This window comes from Leptosomus discolor, chromosome 3, assembly GCF_034619465.1.
Source record: "Leptosomus discolor isolate bLepDis1 chromosome 3, bLepDis1.hap2, whole genome shotgun sequence".
In the NCBI taxonomy this organism is placed as follows: Eukaryota; Metazoa; Chordata; class Aves; order Leptosomiformes; family Leptosomidae; genus Leptosomus; species Leptosomus discolor.
This window is the reverse complement of record NC_141393.1, coordinates 68,911,606-68,929,385: the sequence shown is the minus strand read 5'-3', so window position 1 is coordinate 68,929,385 and position 17,780 is coordinate 68,911,606. Positions and strand designations below refer to the sequence as shown.

The following is a 17,780-nucleotide window of genomic DNA, read 5'->3' as shown; positions in this document are numbered from 1 at the left end:
ATATAGGGCCTTTTCAGTTCCTGCTGAAACTTTTCCCTGCACTAAAGTTTTTTGATCACCTAGCTGTGGCTTCCAGTGTGACTCGTGGTACTGATGGCAAGTGGGATTTCCTGCATATGAGGTGTTTGGTAACTTCCTACATCAAGTGCATTCTCCGACGTATTTTTTTGTAACACTACACTTTCAGCAGAACTTTGTGGACTAATGGAAAGAGAATCCCACTTTGCCTAGCAGAAAAGCATCCCATAAGTGTTTCTGGCAGAGTGCACGGGGGTAGGTGATGCTTCAGTCACAGCATGATAGGCATGACACAGCTACAGTAGGATCTCAGTGCTGACTGAGGGCAAAGTCAAACTGTTTATGCCATTTCCATCCCCACGTACCCATCTCACCCCCTTGGGGGTCACCATTTCTAGCACAATTTGACTTAACTGAACATAAAGCAGCTTTTTAGCCACTGCAGTTTGCAGCCCACATGTCTGAGCTTAGCTAGCGGTAGTTTTAGGGTACCTTAATAGACCAGGCTGTGAATGTGCTGGTTCAGCAACCGCTTTGCAAGTGGCTCATTCCAGCCAGCCAGCTTGAGTCTGCCTGTGCTCATGAGTCAACACTCCTACTTTTGTCAGCTTGTTCTAAGTAAGGGCTGACCTGCGTAAATGTGATCGTGTTCGGAAGTAATTGTTAAATAATTCTGTCAGATTAAGATTGACTGCTCTTTACCAGCGTGGCGTTTCTTGGCTTTGCTCTTCTGCCCGGTTTGGACATAGATACACCTCTGCTGACAAATTTGCTAGCTCTTACTGGTGAGATCTTAAGCAGCCTTGTGATAAATGCTTCAGCAATGTGTAAAAGATGGACCTTAAGCACAGTTGCAATCTAAAGGCTTGTCAGCAGACCTGTAGTGTTCACAGGCTACAAAGAGCTGTGTTGATATTTACACAGGCATGAAATTGTTGTAAAAAAGTCTTTCTTGCCCTTGCCTGGGCGGAACTGCAGGTGAGATAGGTGTTAGGAAGCGTGGCTCTGCAGTAGCTGGTGAGACACGTATCTTCATGCTTAGACCTTGGGGATTTATTTTATAGGCGTTTTTCCTTATGTAGCAGTGGGGTAGTGGAGCCAGTACAAAGGGGGGGGCTTTGCATGCCCCACTGTCAGACTAGACCATCACCTTTCAGTCACACCTGGTGATTGACATGTCAAATACATATAGGAACAGCTTTGCCTTGAAATAGGGGAGGAGTCGGATCAGACATCTGCCTATACCCTTCACCCTGGCAGCCGCAAAAATGGTTCTGTCTGGGGCACTGTACCACTGCAGCAGTCTGAAAAGTCACTTCTCTTTGATGCTTGTCTCGTTTCTTTGGAGGTAAAGTTAGACTCTTAGAAGAAAAGGCTGAAGAGAGAGTCATTTTTTCCCTGAACATTAATTTTCTGTTAAATTATTCTTCTCTTTTTTTTCTTTTTGATGTATTGCACATTTTCTAACCAGATTATTTTTGGCCAGTAACAAAAGGTTAATAATAGCCATAAAAAGAAAATCAATCTTTGATTATTTTTTTCCTCACCAAGGTAATAAAGGAGAATTTTTTATAAAGGTCTCTGTTTGCACATAGGTGTGTTCCCAGAGAAAGCAGACGTATTTTCATTCTCAGCCATATATAAATTGTAATAACATTTCAAGACTTTGTGATCTAATGTTTATTTCTCTCTTTTATTTATTTTGACCTTTACCTTGTAAGAATGCACATCCAAAGCAAAAGCAGAAGGAATTTTAAGAGCCACCAGAAGAAAAAGGGAGAGGGCAAAACTTTAGTTTCCTAACAGGACACAAACACCGCAGCACCTGCTATTATACATTACCAAATGTATACATATGTTAATATGTAGGCTATAAAGAATGGTGGGTTGAATGTAAGGGAATATCTGGTGACGTGAACCAGTGGCACTGTTATTTCAGAGCAATGTGCTCTCAGTAGAAGTTCCCTTCACAGGCTGCATGCAGCACCTCTGCCAGAGCCCAGTGTGCAAGCAGCCTCTGCAGTTTCCACCAGGTGGTTCTCCGTCTTGTTCAATTTGCAGCAGCACCTGCATGCAGGAAGCATAGAGAGATAAATTAGGGATTGAGGGTTATGAGCAGGTAGTGAAGGACAGAAATGTTATAGACCAATTTTTTTTAAAATTGCCTGTGTTTTAGTATGCTTCTACAAAGTTAGTCAAACAGTATGACAGATTTATGCGCTCTTCTATTACCTTTTTAATAAATGCTCTTCCATCTTGGCTCTCTTGGAATGTGCTAAAGGATTTAGCTGCCCTAAGCAGATGGTGACAATGGTGCTCTGCTAGGTGACCTGGAGCAAGTCATACCAGTTCACTGTGACTGTAGATGTGCCTTACTCACTTTTTGCTTCCTTATTTTAGTTATCTTTGTACTGTCTGTTGTGAAAGTAGTTGTAGTCTTTGGATCAAAAGGCTCTGCAAGAGTCAACTTACTGCTCTTTGTTGGGAGCAGGAGGAGAGGTCGCCTGGGTCTGCTCATTCATGTAGCATGCTCAAAACCGCTTTAATTCTCGGAATAACCACACACTCCTGGACTGCAGTGGTCCATCACTTGTGCTTTTTGTTTTAAACAGTGGTGCTGGAGTTTCAAAAGGGTGGTTCGCTAATGTCACTGAAAATCTGCAGCAATTGTGTTCTCTGATTGTTCATAATTAGCTCTAATAGCACGCTTGAAAAGAGGTGGTAAGCAATTGCCATGGTCGAGGGGATACAGAAAGGCAACAGGCTTCTCTACTTTGTTGAAAAGGGGCGTTTGTGTAATTGAAGTACCTAAATCTTCGTAGCCAGAGGCCATTTCAAAGTGGGTGGTGGTATGGTATTTTAGAGCTCTGCTGGATGGAAATACCCAAAGCTTGGGGCTCAATCTGAAAACAGCCTCCTTCCACTGGAACTGTTTTCCCAAAATGTAGGATTTTGAGTGATGAAGTGAAAGGAAGGGGAGTATATTCATAACATAACAGTTATGAAGGAGCTTGGCAGCATGATTATAATATCCATTTCTAGCTTTAAAATATATGAAGACATGAATAAGTTTTCCTTGCAGAGGATGAGCCACAAAGGAAAACCTTTTTCCCCTATGGGAAGAGTTTTTCCTTGCAATGTTTTCTCTGGCTTCGGAAAGGCTGTTTTCTGGAGCCAGGGGAGGCACTGAATGCAAGCCATGTGGAATTGCACCCCAGCTTTGCGCTCCCCTGCAGCTGTGCTATGGCACCCTCAGTGTTGCCTGTGCCAGAAGCAGCGAACTGGCCTGGTCAGAGACATTATTCGTCCTTACTGTATCTGGTGGTGCAATGCCAGTGTGGAGGAGACAGCAGAACTTGGCTTCGCTCCTGGATATGAGGTGCTGCTCAGCCAGGTTTCAGAGGAGCCCCTTTAGCGTATTTATGGGGAAGTTTAGGCACAGTGAATTCAGTGCTGTTAGGTGGAAGAGTGCTGTTAGGTGGAAGAGTGCTCTTGGAGCAGAGTCTAAGTCAGGTCACCTGCTTCTGCAACAGCAAGGCAAGTAAAGCAGCTTGAAAAGGAGGATTCTGTGCTCTGGTGCAAAAGCCTCGCATGGTTGCTCATCCTACACAGGGAGCGTTGCAAGTATACAAATTACTAGTGCTGTTTTAAGAAAGATAAAGGGCATCATGGTATAGTAATTGTCCAGTGAGAGAGAGAAGGACAAATGGCATCTGTCATTTTTAACATCAAAACAGTAGACCATAGACTGTCCTCCTGGACTTGCAGTGGCCGCACTTGTTCACTTGTGGGTATTCTCTGCTCCAAAATAATAATTTCTGCATTCGGAGTGTGCCATTGGGAACGCATGGGGAACTATCCTGGAGTGGTTGCCACAGATCAGCTTACTCTGAAAAAGCGTTTCAAACCTGTCTGACCATGTGAACAAGTCTTAAAATAAATATTGTTAGATGTAAGTGCAGCTATATCACTTGACATGCGGGATAATTAAGGGCTGTGTACATATCTAGCTGGTAGAGCAGCCGAGTTAAAATTGTACCTAAATATTATTTTATGATTTTTAAACTACATCATTATGCGGTTCTGTTAATCAGCTTATCAATGGTATGGTAATCATTTGTGTATGCCAAAACTGTACTATAATTGAGACTACAAGGATGAAGAGAGCTGTAACTGATCTTCAGTTTTTAGTTGCTGACCTTTCGCTTTCCTACTGAAGGTGCAGATCACTGTCCTGGACCCTAAACAGCTTGTCAACAAGTTCTCAATGGTCACCCATGGACCCTCAGGGGTTTGGGAAGGAAACTTGAGAACCATCAGGTTAAGAAATCCGTTGCTGGTGTATGTGTATTTTATTTTATTCATTCATACACACCAGTAATTTCAGTGAAAAGCACCTAGTGTCTGTGCTGTCTGCAGAGAGTTGGTTGCTCTTTAGTGCCAATATTGTATCTGTATCTTGTACCAGTTCACACAAGGCTGCACAGCTCTCTGAAGTTGTGCTTGTCAGCATGTGATTTTGAATTAGCTGGGATTTTTATTTTTTCTAAAAGATATAGAGAATAGCAGGAGGCGTGTGGTTGCCTCCCTAGCTTGTCTCTTTTCCCAGTCCCCTGCCACACACCTCTAGCAGACAGCCGCTTCCCTCCTCTCTATTTGCATGCTAACACACTTGTGAGTCAGAGGGCTTCTGGAGTCAAGAGATGTGGAGTAGCCATCCCCTTGTAATACCTTCACTCACATCCTCGTTGGGGAAAAAAAAAAATCTTTTCAAATGAAGACAATACAAACATAATAAATGGCAGGGAGGGTTCATCTCCCTCATGACTCAATCCTTCTCAAACAACATTATTATTGACTGGCCTATTGGTTGCCAAAAAGGAAAATCAATTGTACTAGAAGTAGTTGCTGGGCCACAGATCATGGTACTAACCCAGCAGAGACAGGTTGATTTTTATCAACTACTCAAAGACTAATTTCCACCATTAGCTAAAAATGAAGTAGAAATTATGGATATGTCGAAGATTGCTAAGATTGGTGTCTATTGGGGTTTTTTTATTTGTGTGTTTTTTCTGTTTTCCTGTCTGACTCTAAAAGGATTGGTCTATATAGGATAAAAAGAAACAAGGAAGAGTCAGGCCTGCTTGCCTGCCTGTCATTGCCTGTTTTTTTTCTTTTCAGTCTTATTCATTTGGATTTTGCAGCAAGAATATGAACTGCTTCAGCATCTGCATGGGCCGTGTGTGTTGGAGGCATTCTGTAGATGTTTTAAAAATGAAGCTGGTCTCGGCAAACCTGCATCCCTTCCCTGCCTTCTGCAGTGAATATAGGTCATGCCCTCATTTTTCTGTATCTGTAGGGACATGTTGAGGAAATCAGTGTGGGCATCTTGACTGTTCTGACCAAGGACCAGAAGCCACAAGCTGTATCTACACAATTTTCCCCCTCCCCAGTGAATATGTGTGTGTGCCCATGCAGCCCACCGCCTTTGCTGCAAGTTGATCGGGGCAAACACACTTGTAGGAAGGATGCCAGCTGCCAAAGTGCGCTGCTGTCTTGAGAAAAGGAGGCTGAGAGGAGCCTTATTGCTCTCTACAAGGACATTGTAGAGAGGTAAGTGCTGGTCTCTTCTCACAGGTAATTAATGATAGAAGAAGAGGGAACAGACTGGAGCTGCACCAGAGTGGGTTTAGGCTAGGTATTAGGAAAAATTTTTCACTGAAACATTTGTCAGACATTGGAATAGGCTGCCCAGGGAGGTGATTGAGTCACCATCCCTTAATGTGTTTAAGGGTCGTTTGGACATGGTGTTTGGCAATATGGTTTAGGGGTGTACTTGGTAGAGCAGGGTTGATGGTTGGACTCGATGATCTCAAAGGTCTTTTCCAACCTGAATTGTTCTATGATTCTATGATGTCACAGGTACTGCTGAATTGACCATTGCTGCAGTAGGAAGGTACAGTGGCAAATGGATGAAGACACTAAATAGAGATGAAAAGCAAAGCAATGAGAGCAGAATTATTAACCACAATTCTTTCCTTATACCCCCCTGCCACTGTCTCAATATTTCTGTAGTCAGCTTTGCCAAGCAGATCTCAGAAGACTCTGCAGGCTCATACCCCTTCAGTCTTGACATTGTTGCCAATGGGTGTGAAAGCCATTAGCCAAAAGAAAGGAGAGATCTGCTTAGTGACAGAGGGTAGCTTTCTACATTAAAGCATTGACATGGTGCCAGTCACACAGTTATTAGAAGTGGCACAGCTCCATGTCTCTCCTGCAGGTCTCTCTGTGGAATGTAGATTGGCAGCAGGTTGAATGTTAAATGGTCACCAGTCAGCAGATGCTGATTTTACCTACTGGGAGAAAAGTCCCTTTCAGCAGAAACATTTGCAAAATATTTGCAGCTCTAAGTATATGCTAGGAGATGCAGAGATTTATCCCTGGTTTGCTCTTCAGCTTCTGAAGACACCTCAAGCCTCATCAACACAAACTGTAGGTTGTACAAATGATGATATGTTTCCTTTCGCTTGTGCAGGCTGGGCTTTTTTGCATTGATTCTTCCCGTTTTCCAGCTTGGCATGTACAGTCTTTGTTTCTTCTGCTCCCTGTAGACATATGAATCATTGCTTCATTGCTGGTGCAGCAGAGCAGTTGGCACCCTTGCTCCGGCAGTACGCGTGCAACATTGCCTGCAAAGCAGGCTCACCAGCTGAGAAAGCAACTGCAGGCTTCTGTGTTGTTCCAGCAGTGATTTCGGAGTCCACGCAGTCTTTTCAACCACTACGTGCAAAACCAGTGTTTGAAAAATGAAATCCAAGAACTGGTCCTGAAAAAAAACCTAGCAGTGGTCATTGTTGCTTTACCCTGAAAATCTAAAGCTGCTTTCAGGGTGATCAAAATGCAGTGTTTAAAGCTGGGGACCAAAGGCAGCAGCACATTGTAGTGGACTGCTGTGAGATTGCATGGCTTGTGAGCATCACCTTCTATTGAGGGCTGTGTTGTGCAGAGGGAGGCACTTTCTGGGGCCAGTGCTGGTGCAGGAGGAATGCGGTCTGGCAGTCGGCACATAGTTTTAGCTCAGGGAGTATGACCACCCTCTGCCTCAGGGAGCCTTGTGCCGGTTCCCATGCCTGACCAGCACAGCTATTTTGTGGTATGATGGCTGCAATCTCTGCCAATGCTTACAGTAGACAGAGGCCAGCAGCTGCGAGCTTTGAGGTCAGTGCGGGTGGCACCACGGTGCAGCGTGTGTTCTCGTGCACAGGAGGAACAGGTATCTTACTCCCTACTGTCTTTATATGTCTTTGCATATGCAGGAAAGAGCCTTACCTTGAACGCCTCCCTGCAAGGACGTGGGATGGTCCCATGCCCCTTTGTCTCTTGGTCTGGGGGTCATCTTTGAAATAAGCATATGTTAAAACACCTGTAATTTGTTAAGTCATTGTTGGAAATGCTTTAGCTCCTCATTAAGGTGTTTGGTTAATTGCTCAAACAGGATGCCACTGGCAGTCGAGCTGGTTTTTCAGGTGAACACATCACCATAGGAATGGTCTCTAATCACCATAGGAATGGTCTCTAGCCTTGCTTCATTTCCTATAGCCTTGGCTCACCTCTCCCTGCCAGAGGAACTACCTTGACCAGGCAATGAGCTACTCTTTGCTCAGGAGAGATGGTTCCTAGAACATCTGGGGGTTTTTTGTGTTCAGCCTCTTGAAAAAGCTTTCTGTGTTTTGAAGGAGTTAAATTCTGCCACTCACCTTCTCCCTGAGGATTTGTCAGTATGAGAAAGTCTGGGTTTACTTTCCAAATGGAATTTTGTATTCATCTGTTGTTGGCAGTTCTCTTCCGGTATGCTCTAAAAACCAAAACTGAACAAACCCACACACCACCACCAACAACAACAACAACAAAAAACAAATAAAAAAAACAAAAAAAACCCCCAAAAAAACCAAAAAAAAACAGTTCTGAGTGCATCATTGGGGCATATTGAATTTGCAGTCTTTGGTGTAAAGTGCTTTTGTTAGCTTTTGTTAGTTTTGCCAAATAAGATTGTTCTAATACTTTAGATGTCAGGGGAATAACTCTTTATGCTTATTTTGTTTAATTTTAAATAAGATTTTTGTTTATCATAGCTGTTTCTTGCTCCATGGATTGTAAGGGGCAAAACAGTATTCAAATGGCAACGCTAATTTAGAAGATTCCTGTCTCTTAACTTGTACATCTTACTTCTGCATCCATGAGAATAGCTGTCAGTGCGGGAGTCTTTCTATCTCAGTATTGTGTCTCCAGCGGCAGGGAAGAGTGAATGTTTAGGGAGCAGAGTAGAGTAAGCGTGTAGTGATAATTTCATATATTTTCCCAGAGTCTGTGGCTTGGAGGCTTCCTGAACCATTGGTATTATCTTTGCACTCCTGGATTTTTCTTTGATAAATTTCTCCCATCCCTCTCTGGATTCCCAACCTTTTATGCCAGTGGGAGTTCTGTAGTTCAGCTGTGCATTTGCTTTGCACTTGCCACAATCATTTCATGTGAGAGCTCATCGTTCTTGTGTAATGAGAAACAGTAATTGTTCCCCCAGTTACCTGCTCTGTCCTGCTTTAGATTTTATTGGCATCCTTGGTTTCCCTTGTTCACTTCTTTTTCAGACTGAGGAGTGTAATCTGTTTAATCCTACCCCATTTGGAAGCTGCTTGGTAACTTTGCTGCTTGTTCTTTGAAGCATTTATAGTTCTTCCTTATTTCCTTTCAGATGGAGTAGCACTACTCTCAGTGCCCAGGCTGTAAGTGCAATATGAAGTTTAATGAAGCAATAGAGTGATATTCTCTTATTTGTCTTTTTTTCAAATGCCTTGTTGTTTGCCTTTTATTAACTACCATTGAATACTGAGCTAGTGTTATAATAGAGCTGCCTATTGAACTGATCTAATGAACTGTTCCACAGACGTAGTAGCTAGTTCGAAGCCCATTGCTGTGGATTTAGACTAAAGATTGTTTTTCCACATGTGCATTACTTGGTGTTTATTAGCACTGAATTTCATCTGCATCTTCATCTTTACCTTGTCACTCTGAGACCCTTTTGTAGCATTTTACACTCACCTTTTGGTTGAATGGACTTGGATGCTTCACTCTCAGCCTGTTTCCCCTGTTCACTTGTGTGGTTTGAACAGCCCCGAGCCCTTACACAGCTCCCTCGGATGCCAGCGAGCACCAGCAACTGTGCAAGCTCGTTGTTTATTCCTATCCAATCTTTACTTTTGTAATCAGTTATCAAGCAGTGCAAAGACTTTCCCTTTTACTCTATGGCAGTATCGTTTAATAGCCTTTGGTGAGAGGATGTATCAAAAGGCTTTTGGAAATCCATGTGAATGGGCATCCTCACTGGCATGAGGGGTAGCATAAGTCTCGGTGGTACTTGCCTGCATAGGGGAACAAAGGCTGGTGCCATCCTCTCTCAGCCTCTCACAGAGAGACTGCTCAATTGCTCCCTTTTGCAACAAAACAAGTAAATCATATCCTGGAGTAACCTTCTAGTTTATCGAACAGACCAGTTGGCTGTCCCAACTTAGACATCTCCTGTTGAAATGGGTCTTCTGCCCTCTTATGACAAGGCTGAGCTTGGCTGGAACAAATAACCCTTTCTTGAGAAGGTTTTCTTACAAATTGAAGGCCTGAACTTGCATGGAAGGTGTGTTGAAGTTGTCTGCTGCATTTGTTCTCGGGTTAGGAATTGGCTGTCTGCAAGCTGCATACCAGCATTGGAAGAATTGGCAAACTTGCATCATCTAAATCCATTTCTGCTGTTCCAGCCAATTAAACATTAAAATGAGCATGACAAATAAGTGTTCATTTAGGGGTCAATAACTCCATAGTGTGTCTGTGACATGGCTGGCTAAGATGGTCCATTTCAGTACAGTCCTGGGCAACCCAACATCTTCAAGTATGTAATTACTTTTATAGGGAGAGAGAAGTAATAAGGATAATGTAGCTATCAGGCCCTGACTCACTAGTTTAGAAACTTCCCCTTTCCAGTCAAATTTCTTTGGTATTCAACCCATTTTAGGCTTGTTCCAAAGGCATTATTGTGATGTCAGAAAACATCCTGATGGTTTTATGCATTTTCTCCATTGTTAGATGTTACCGTCTTGAAGACGCTCAGTTTTGTCCACCAGCCAATTAACTATCTGTATAAAAAGCCCATATGCATGCTTTATAGCAATAGACAGGGTTGCCTTGTCCCTCTCCTTTCCTTTCCCCCTCCCCTATTATATATATATTTTCTCAGCACTATTAGATTATTAAATGCTTAATGACTATTCCATTCCTGCTAACTATACTTTTGATGAGCTGCAGTAATAAAACTTTGTAACAGCAAAGTGTGTGTCTGGTTCCTTTATAGGAAGGGCACATTTGGGGAGCTGAAGTAATGGGGGATAAAACTCAATTAATGAATAGAAATAAAAAGAAGTAAATGAGGTAATCAAACTCAGAGAAATTAGTATTGGCAGGTTCTGAATGATGCTCTTGGATGAACAATCTTTCAAAATCCTTCCTTGTATGCTGCTGCTGTCTCTTTATTTATTATTAAAATAACATGATCCATGAGGCGCTCGGGGTGACTCCCAGCCTAGCTAATTCTAATTAATCCAGTCAGGGAGAGCAGCAGGGTAAGTGGAGCAGTCTATCGGATTGAAATTCATAACTTAATTGAGGTCAAAGTCCCGGGTTGGGAGAACAAAAGTCTTTCGCTGGGACCAGGCAGATCAATAGCAATAAATATCTGGCTTGGATACAAGTAGCTTATAGTGACGGATTATCTGACACTGGCCAGAGGTCTTGGTCTTGTTCAGGGCAAAGTCCTATGGCATGTACAGTGTAGGGTGACTTTTGCCAGTGTTCCCTCTAAAACCCCAAAGAACCCATGAAGGACTCATGGGAGCCACAGAAGAAGGATGCCCATAAAGAAGTCCATGTGAGTCATGCTGAAATTTGGATTTGGTTTCTCAAGGTATGGGTCTGTCATCAGTAGCACAAGGGCATGTGTCACATTAGTGCTGATGGAGGTTGGAAGAAGTTGCTCAGGCTTACAGGAACTTGGAGCTAAATCACAGCTTGTCCAGAGAAAGACCTTTAGGACTGGGGGAAGCTGAGCAGTAGATTGATGGGCTTTATGCCAAGTCTGTATTTATAGTATGTTTACATAAGAGGAGAGAGGAAGGTTGGAAGAGGAAAGTGTAAATAATCATCGAGGTAGATCTGTAGCATGAGAGAAACCAGCAGAGGCAGATGTGGTCTTGCCTGTTCTTCAGAAAAGCAGTCAATGTCTCTGCTCTGACCTCCACTATGTTGTTTGTAAGGGTTTGTATGTGCTAGTGATGGCTGGTTTCCCAAGCACAGTGTGACTTTAGGTGTTGACTACAACACTGATCCCCTAACTGCTAAGCTGGAGGAAGAAGCATGAGGTCCTAGCCTGGGGCATTGGATTGTATACACAGCCTTCCTTAGGAGTGGGTGCTGAAATATTTGTCAATACTAGCGACCGAAGAAGCTTCTCTGAACTTTTAAGTAAGTAGGTACTTCAACTGGAGTTAAATATTAAAATACAATCTTCACCCAGTCTGTTATTAATGCAATGTTTATGCAGATTTGACTGTTCTGCTCATATCCTCTTTGCAAAGGACAAATACTGCTGTGGTCAGCATTCAGTACATCCCTGATGGATGTTGTTCTGCCAATGTACTTCAACACAGCTTTGAAAAGAGATGGAAACCGCAGCTTGGATGCAGCCAGTGACTTTGTTTGACATACCTGCTCCTCCCATTAACACTGTATAAGTCTAAAGTATTTGTTAATGTCCAGCTTCCCAAAAATGTTCAGAAGATCTCTTGAGCTCCACTGTTCAGGTTTAGAAGTCTAGGTCAAACACCTTGTCTGGTCAGCTTTCAGGTTTTAATGTGCTGAGCAGCTGTTGATGTTTCTGTGTGTATAAATGGTTGCTATACCCTCACACCCTTTTGAGAGCGTCCCTGGAAAACACTTCTTGTTTTCCACTGCGGGACGTTTGCTTCCTGTGCACAGAATGTAGTGAACAAGGCAGGTGTTCAGGTCGTGTATATATACTTGCTATTCCTATATACGACCGTTACAATTTACTACTTGGTATTATACTACATACTACTTTTCTCATTCGTGTCCCATTCACAGCATAACCTCCCTCCTTTTAAGTTGGTGGCTTCACTCTCCAGGTTTCTGTTGCATTGTTTGTGCGCTCCTGCTTCGTTCCTGCCCAGCCTGGACAGGAGCAAAATGGAGTTCCTGAGGCTGTTAAACACTTAGAGTTGTGAACAAAACTGCATTGGCAACTGTTGTTTTCCCTGTTATTACAGGGAGAGGGGGGCTGAGTAATTTATTTCATGTGCATATAAAAACGAACAGAAAAATCCAGATGTGCCACAGTGCTGAACAATTCACCACTTAACAGTAAAATGTTGTGAGCAATGTGTGTCCTGAATGTTCAGAACTTTGTGGTGGATGTTTCCCTTTAGGTTGCATTATGGCTCTGCTAAGATTTAGGAGAAAAAAATTAAAATACGAATGTTACAAGTTTTTTTCCTCTTCATAGAGACACACCTGTGATGTAGACCTGCCATTGGAAGTTTTCAGAACCAGCAATTGATATATTCTAAGTGCTTTTGCTAAACTTCAGGTTTCCCCAATCTGGTAGTGGTGGTGGGATAGTTTTATTTATTAGTGAGAGAATTTACTTATTTTTCAGCTGAGAGAAGTAGCAGGATCTGTCCGTTCAGATAGATTATCTACACTTACATACGTTATTAAAAAACATAGCAGTAGATGTCCAGATCTGTAGAATCCCTGTTGATTTGGTGAGGAAATTCCCTTTATGGCTATTTTCAGAATCGAGTTCAGGTTTCTAATTCTCCCATTCTGCTACAGAATCCTGGCGTGACCTTGAACAAGTCACTTGATTTCTTTCTGTCTTGGTTTCCCCTTTGGGAAATGGTGGGGCAAATAATCATTTTTTATCTTGTGGATATAACAAGATTATAAAAATATGGTAGTTCTAAGACCCTTAGAAAACTGATCAAATGAAATTGAACAGATCTTGCAGTCCGGATAAAATTAGATGAAACAAGTATGAAACTATTAGTGAAAGAAATGTTTCTTTATCTTCTCGAAATAAAAATGCAAAGTGATTAAGTGGGTCTTTTCTAGCTATTAGCAATAACAGCTCTAGCCAGCTGACTTCTGTCACCCTTGAAAATTAATTTGCGGGGTACAGTCTTGAATTTAGTATGCTTACAATAAATACCCCTAAAAATGTTGTCACCTTCTGTGATGCATGATGTTACTGCTGCGATAGTACTGCAATTACTTGCCCTCCAGATAAAAAGTGGCTGCTCTAAATGAGATGCTCTAACACAATGGTTTGCAAATTTCTTTTAATTGATTTTTTTTTTTTTTTTCCTGTGGTATCTCCTTCCTTTACTGTACATCCAGCAGTATTTTTGTGAGGCAGGGGAAAGGAATGGGAGTAGCATTAAAGGTTATTTTTATCCAGGACTCTTTCAGAGGTCTGGTTCATAGCGTGCATGTGCCCTGGGCAGCCATGGCTGTGCAGCAGAGCCATGGACAGGGGTGGTACACAAATGGAGCCCAGTGGCTGGAGATGGCCGTACCTCCGGGCAGCTTCTCTGCTGAGGCCAGTGGGGCTGCATGCTGGAGAAAACCCCGTGTGTCCCAGCTGCTGACAGAGAGGCCGAGCACGGTTAGTGATGAGCTTCATGCGTGTGTGAGATGTTGGGAGAGAGGAGGAAAGTACGAGGTGTATCTGTAGGCATTTTCCTTCCCTGGCTTGGTGATCGGATGAGAAACGTCTGCCTTTCAGCATGACCCTCAAAGCAAGATAGTGATTAATGAACAAAACAGTAGGGAAGGAGTTTTGACTGTTTGACTTTCTCCAACACAGAAGGAAGACAAGAGAAGTATTTTGGAAAGCAGTAGGCTGGAGTGTGCTATGGAGAAACCTTGATATGTGCTTGGACTCGGCTAGAGGCAGGGTTACCTGTGTGCAGGAAATTTCAATTTACCTTTTTTTTTTTTTCTTTTTTCTTTTTTTTTTTCTTTCTTTTAACTCAAGTTTTAATCACGTTCAGGCTGTGCAGATGAAATCTGAGTCAGAAGCCAGGTCTGCAAAAGCTGCCTAGTTACCTTCTCTGTGATGCCCTATTCCTCCTGCTATTGTCAGGATATTTTCAAGCGGTACTCACGGATTACATGGTAATTTGGCTTCTGAAGTAGTATGAAATTGAGCATTGCACTTTAAATTCTAGTGGTCAAACTCAAAAGAGATTTGTAAAGTTATGGCTCAGCAGTGGCAAATGATCAATTTTTCATAGCTTAATAACCAAGTGCTTGTTTTTTGAATGATGGGAAGTGGTCATATACACCCTCACCTCCAGTCCTAATTGTAAAGTAAAAGAGGTTAATTTAAACCATGAAGGCAGTTTCGATCTGGGTGTTTCACAGCAGCAGAAAAACTCAGAGCTATGCTGACTTCAAATCGTTAATTCTACTTCTCAGATGGAAAAGTTAAGTGCAGATGTGGTCAGTTTGCACTCGTGAACTGGTAAGAAACAACTAGCTAAGTCACGGGAGCCCAGTCACTTGGGATAAACCACAATGTAAAGGCAGATGATAAATGTGTATTGAGTCTAAATTTGAAGATGATATGAACTATTCATTTAGATCTGTTTTAAATCATCTCTTTTTTTCTTTTTGGCTTAATCAGCTCAAGCATTCCTCTTGTGCACATGTAAATTATATTATAAAATAGCTGTCTGTATTTACCTAAGAATAACTACAAAATCATAGAAAAATTGTTGTATTTTGTTTTGCTTGGGGGAAAGAAAAGCTCAATTTGAGTAGAAAAGAAAATCTTTTCAAGCTTTTAAAGCGTTTACTAAAAACCCAACTTTTCACTGCTCTGCCCAGTTCTCTCCCCAGACGCATATGAGCAGTGAATGCATCTGTGATGCCTTTCTGTGCCAAGCAAGGCAGACCTATATACTGGCGCATAGATAATGGCAGGTTTAATTTTGCCCTCATCTCTTCTAGTTTATTTTGTCTGTTGTAGCTTATAGACATGCCAGTCAAGGCATCAAGCGAGAGCAAAAGACCATCCCTGTCCCAAAGAGATCATCTTGGCGTCAGATGCAGTGCAACAGGTAGTGCAAATGGAAGGGTTGAGTGAATGGAAGTAAGAGAACAAAACAGACATCAGCAGAAAAATAGTATTCTTGGCTCATTGCTTCCCCAAGCAATGCCAGGCAGCAGTGACACAGAGGGTCACAGCAGAAGTAGTCTTACTGAGGATTTAAAGGATAGTAAGGTGTCATTACTGAGGACTTCTGATGAAGGATAAATACGTGAATTCTGGGCTTAAGTCAACAGGACTTTTATTGGCGTGTGTCTTAGGCCTGAATGTGTCCCTTTCTACAATCAGTTTAAAAAAAACTCTGCAAGTTGTGTTTTATCAAGTCCATTGGGAGATAAATTCAGTGATGGGGAAGGAATGGGAGATTTTTCATAGAGAGAAAGAGAAAATTGCTTCATTTGCATAGGAATGTATCACAGGTGTACCCAGTGCAGAAAGTGTTTACTCGTGGGACAGGGTGTTTTAAAAACACAGTCATCTAGCTGCAAAATTGTTTCTGACTTAAGAAGATAGTGGCACTAATAGTGGCACTGCATTTCTGGAGGAATGAAGCTTTCAACCTTGTGCCCAGCTACTGAAAACATCTGGCACAGCACTGGTCTCCAGAATGTCATCTTCCACTTAAACATACGACTTTGCTGTTTCTAAACTGAGAATATCTGAGCAATATTCCCTAACTGGGGAATTGTCCATCTAGATTTGCCAACCACAACCCATCTTGTTTGATGTGACTGTTAGCTCCTATGGTAGCATCTCCTGCGTCATCAAATAGCCAGTAAACATCCAACTTGGTGCTTTTCAGTCATTATTTTGTCTTTGAGACGCTTAGTTTGTAGCTGGTGCTACACTTCAGTGAGTCAGCTATGTGTCCTGCGAATCTGGAGTTGTAGCTAGTCACAGATGGTCCAAGAGATCAGAAAATGCATATAAGATTATGTTGGGGGTGTCTGGTGTGCTTTTAGTAACACTCCTCATTTCCCAAATACAAGCAGATTAGTGGTTCCTCTATCGTGTTTGCTTTCAGTGCGTTAGGCAGGAAAGATTGTTGCGGCTCTGGAGAAGTAACAAGGTAGGAAAAAAGAGTGTTTTGCCATATTTTGTGGCTAAATAAATTGCTTTGAATATGTGAGTTGTAGTTATTGTTGCTGTCACCGACTTTACGTCCTACTCTAACCCTCAGGAGTTGTATTTGAGATGCAATACCAGGACATACCCTCATTGTTGCGGTGTCTTGGCCAGGTGTGGTTTTCCCTGTTGTCTTCCATTCCAGCAAGATCCTTTTTGCTGCTTCTTTTTAAAATACTCAGCCAGCTTTCACCACCATTTCTCTTGTGTGTCACTCATAGCTACAGGTCTACAAAACGTTAAGTAGCTAACACCTGATCGGGCCTCCTGCTGTCAAAGTCTGTTGGAGTGAAGTGCCTAGGTATCCCCAGGAATGAATCCTTTTGTTTCCTTTTTCTTAACATCCTAGTTATCTAATATCCACATCTTCAGTATCTGGTATTTTTGCGCCCAGTTACTGGGCATTGCTCCATTCTGCTGCGGATGATAGCGCGTGATTATAAGCAGCAAGGTGCTTTGCCCTCCCTTGTGCAGTCTTTTTGATACCATCTAGGAAAAAGAATGAAATGCAGTAAATATTTGATCTTTAGCACTGAGGGTTTCATTTTGCTGCAAAAAAAATCTTAAGCAATGTTTTAGCATAAGATTCAGAAGGTTTCAAAGAGGCATCAGTTAAACCTGCCTGCTCTGTGATAGCCAACCAGTGGATCTTTCAGATGTCTGAGTGTTCCCTGGAGGTTCACATTATTAATATCTGCCTTATGACAAGGTGGCTGTGCTGATGCCAGGGTTTTTTTTTCCCAGCCGGCATGATTAATTTTTCTTTCCTTTCTTAATATCTCTGAGCCAGATGCTTCTAAATGTCCTCATAGGCGTGTATTGCTGTTCTTAACCACTCCTCCTTCCCCCGACCCCTTTCCAACTAATTCATATAATGGCTCCAGAGATGCGTTTTGTAGAGTCACAAAAAGCAAAACTTTGAAAGCCTCCTGAGGTGATGGACTTGACATGTGCAAATCTGGCCTCCTGATGTTCCTGTGCGTTTGAAAGCTTAGTGCCAGGTAGTCTGTCAATAACGTTTCCCATTTTAGAGTGTGCTTATTTGCCTAGCACTTTGCAAATTGTATCCATGCAGAACTGCTGAAATGCAAGTATTCCTGGTGGGGAGAATGACAGCGGGGTGTTGAACTGATGCTTTGGAGAAAGCAAAGGAAGTTTTGGCTGAGGAAAACGAGGCACACTTGTGTTATTTATGGAAAGTGCCATGGATCTTCAAGTACTGATTTATTTTAAAGGCTTCAAAACATTGTGGTATTGGAAAAGGTCTTTATTCTGCAAATAGAAATTAATTCTCCTTCAGAGCTCTTGTTCCAAAGTGCAACTGCACAGGCTTGAGTTTTACCAGCTCAGAGAGCAGAAAATCTTAGCAAGTTCTACAGCAAATGGCTTGTTTCCAAGGTGTTCA

General features: G+C 42.3%; 1 protein-coding gene across 1 annotated transcript in view; it reads left to right on the top strand.

Annotated features, from left to right (window-relative positions):
* Positions 1 to 17,780, top strand: part of ACBD6 (acyl-CoA binding domain containing 6) — an 87,914-nt gene that overhangs the window by 43,796 nt on the left and 26,338 nt on the right. The window lies entirely within an intron of this gene.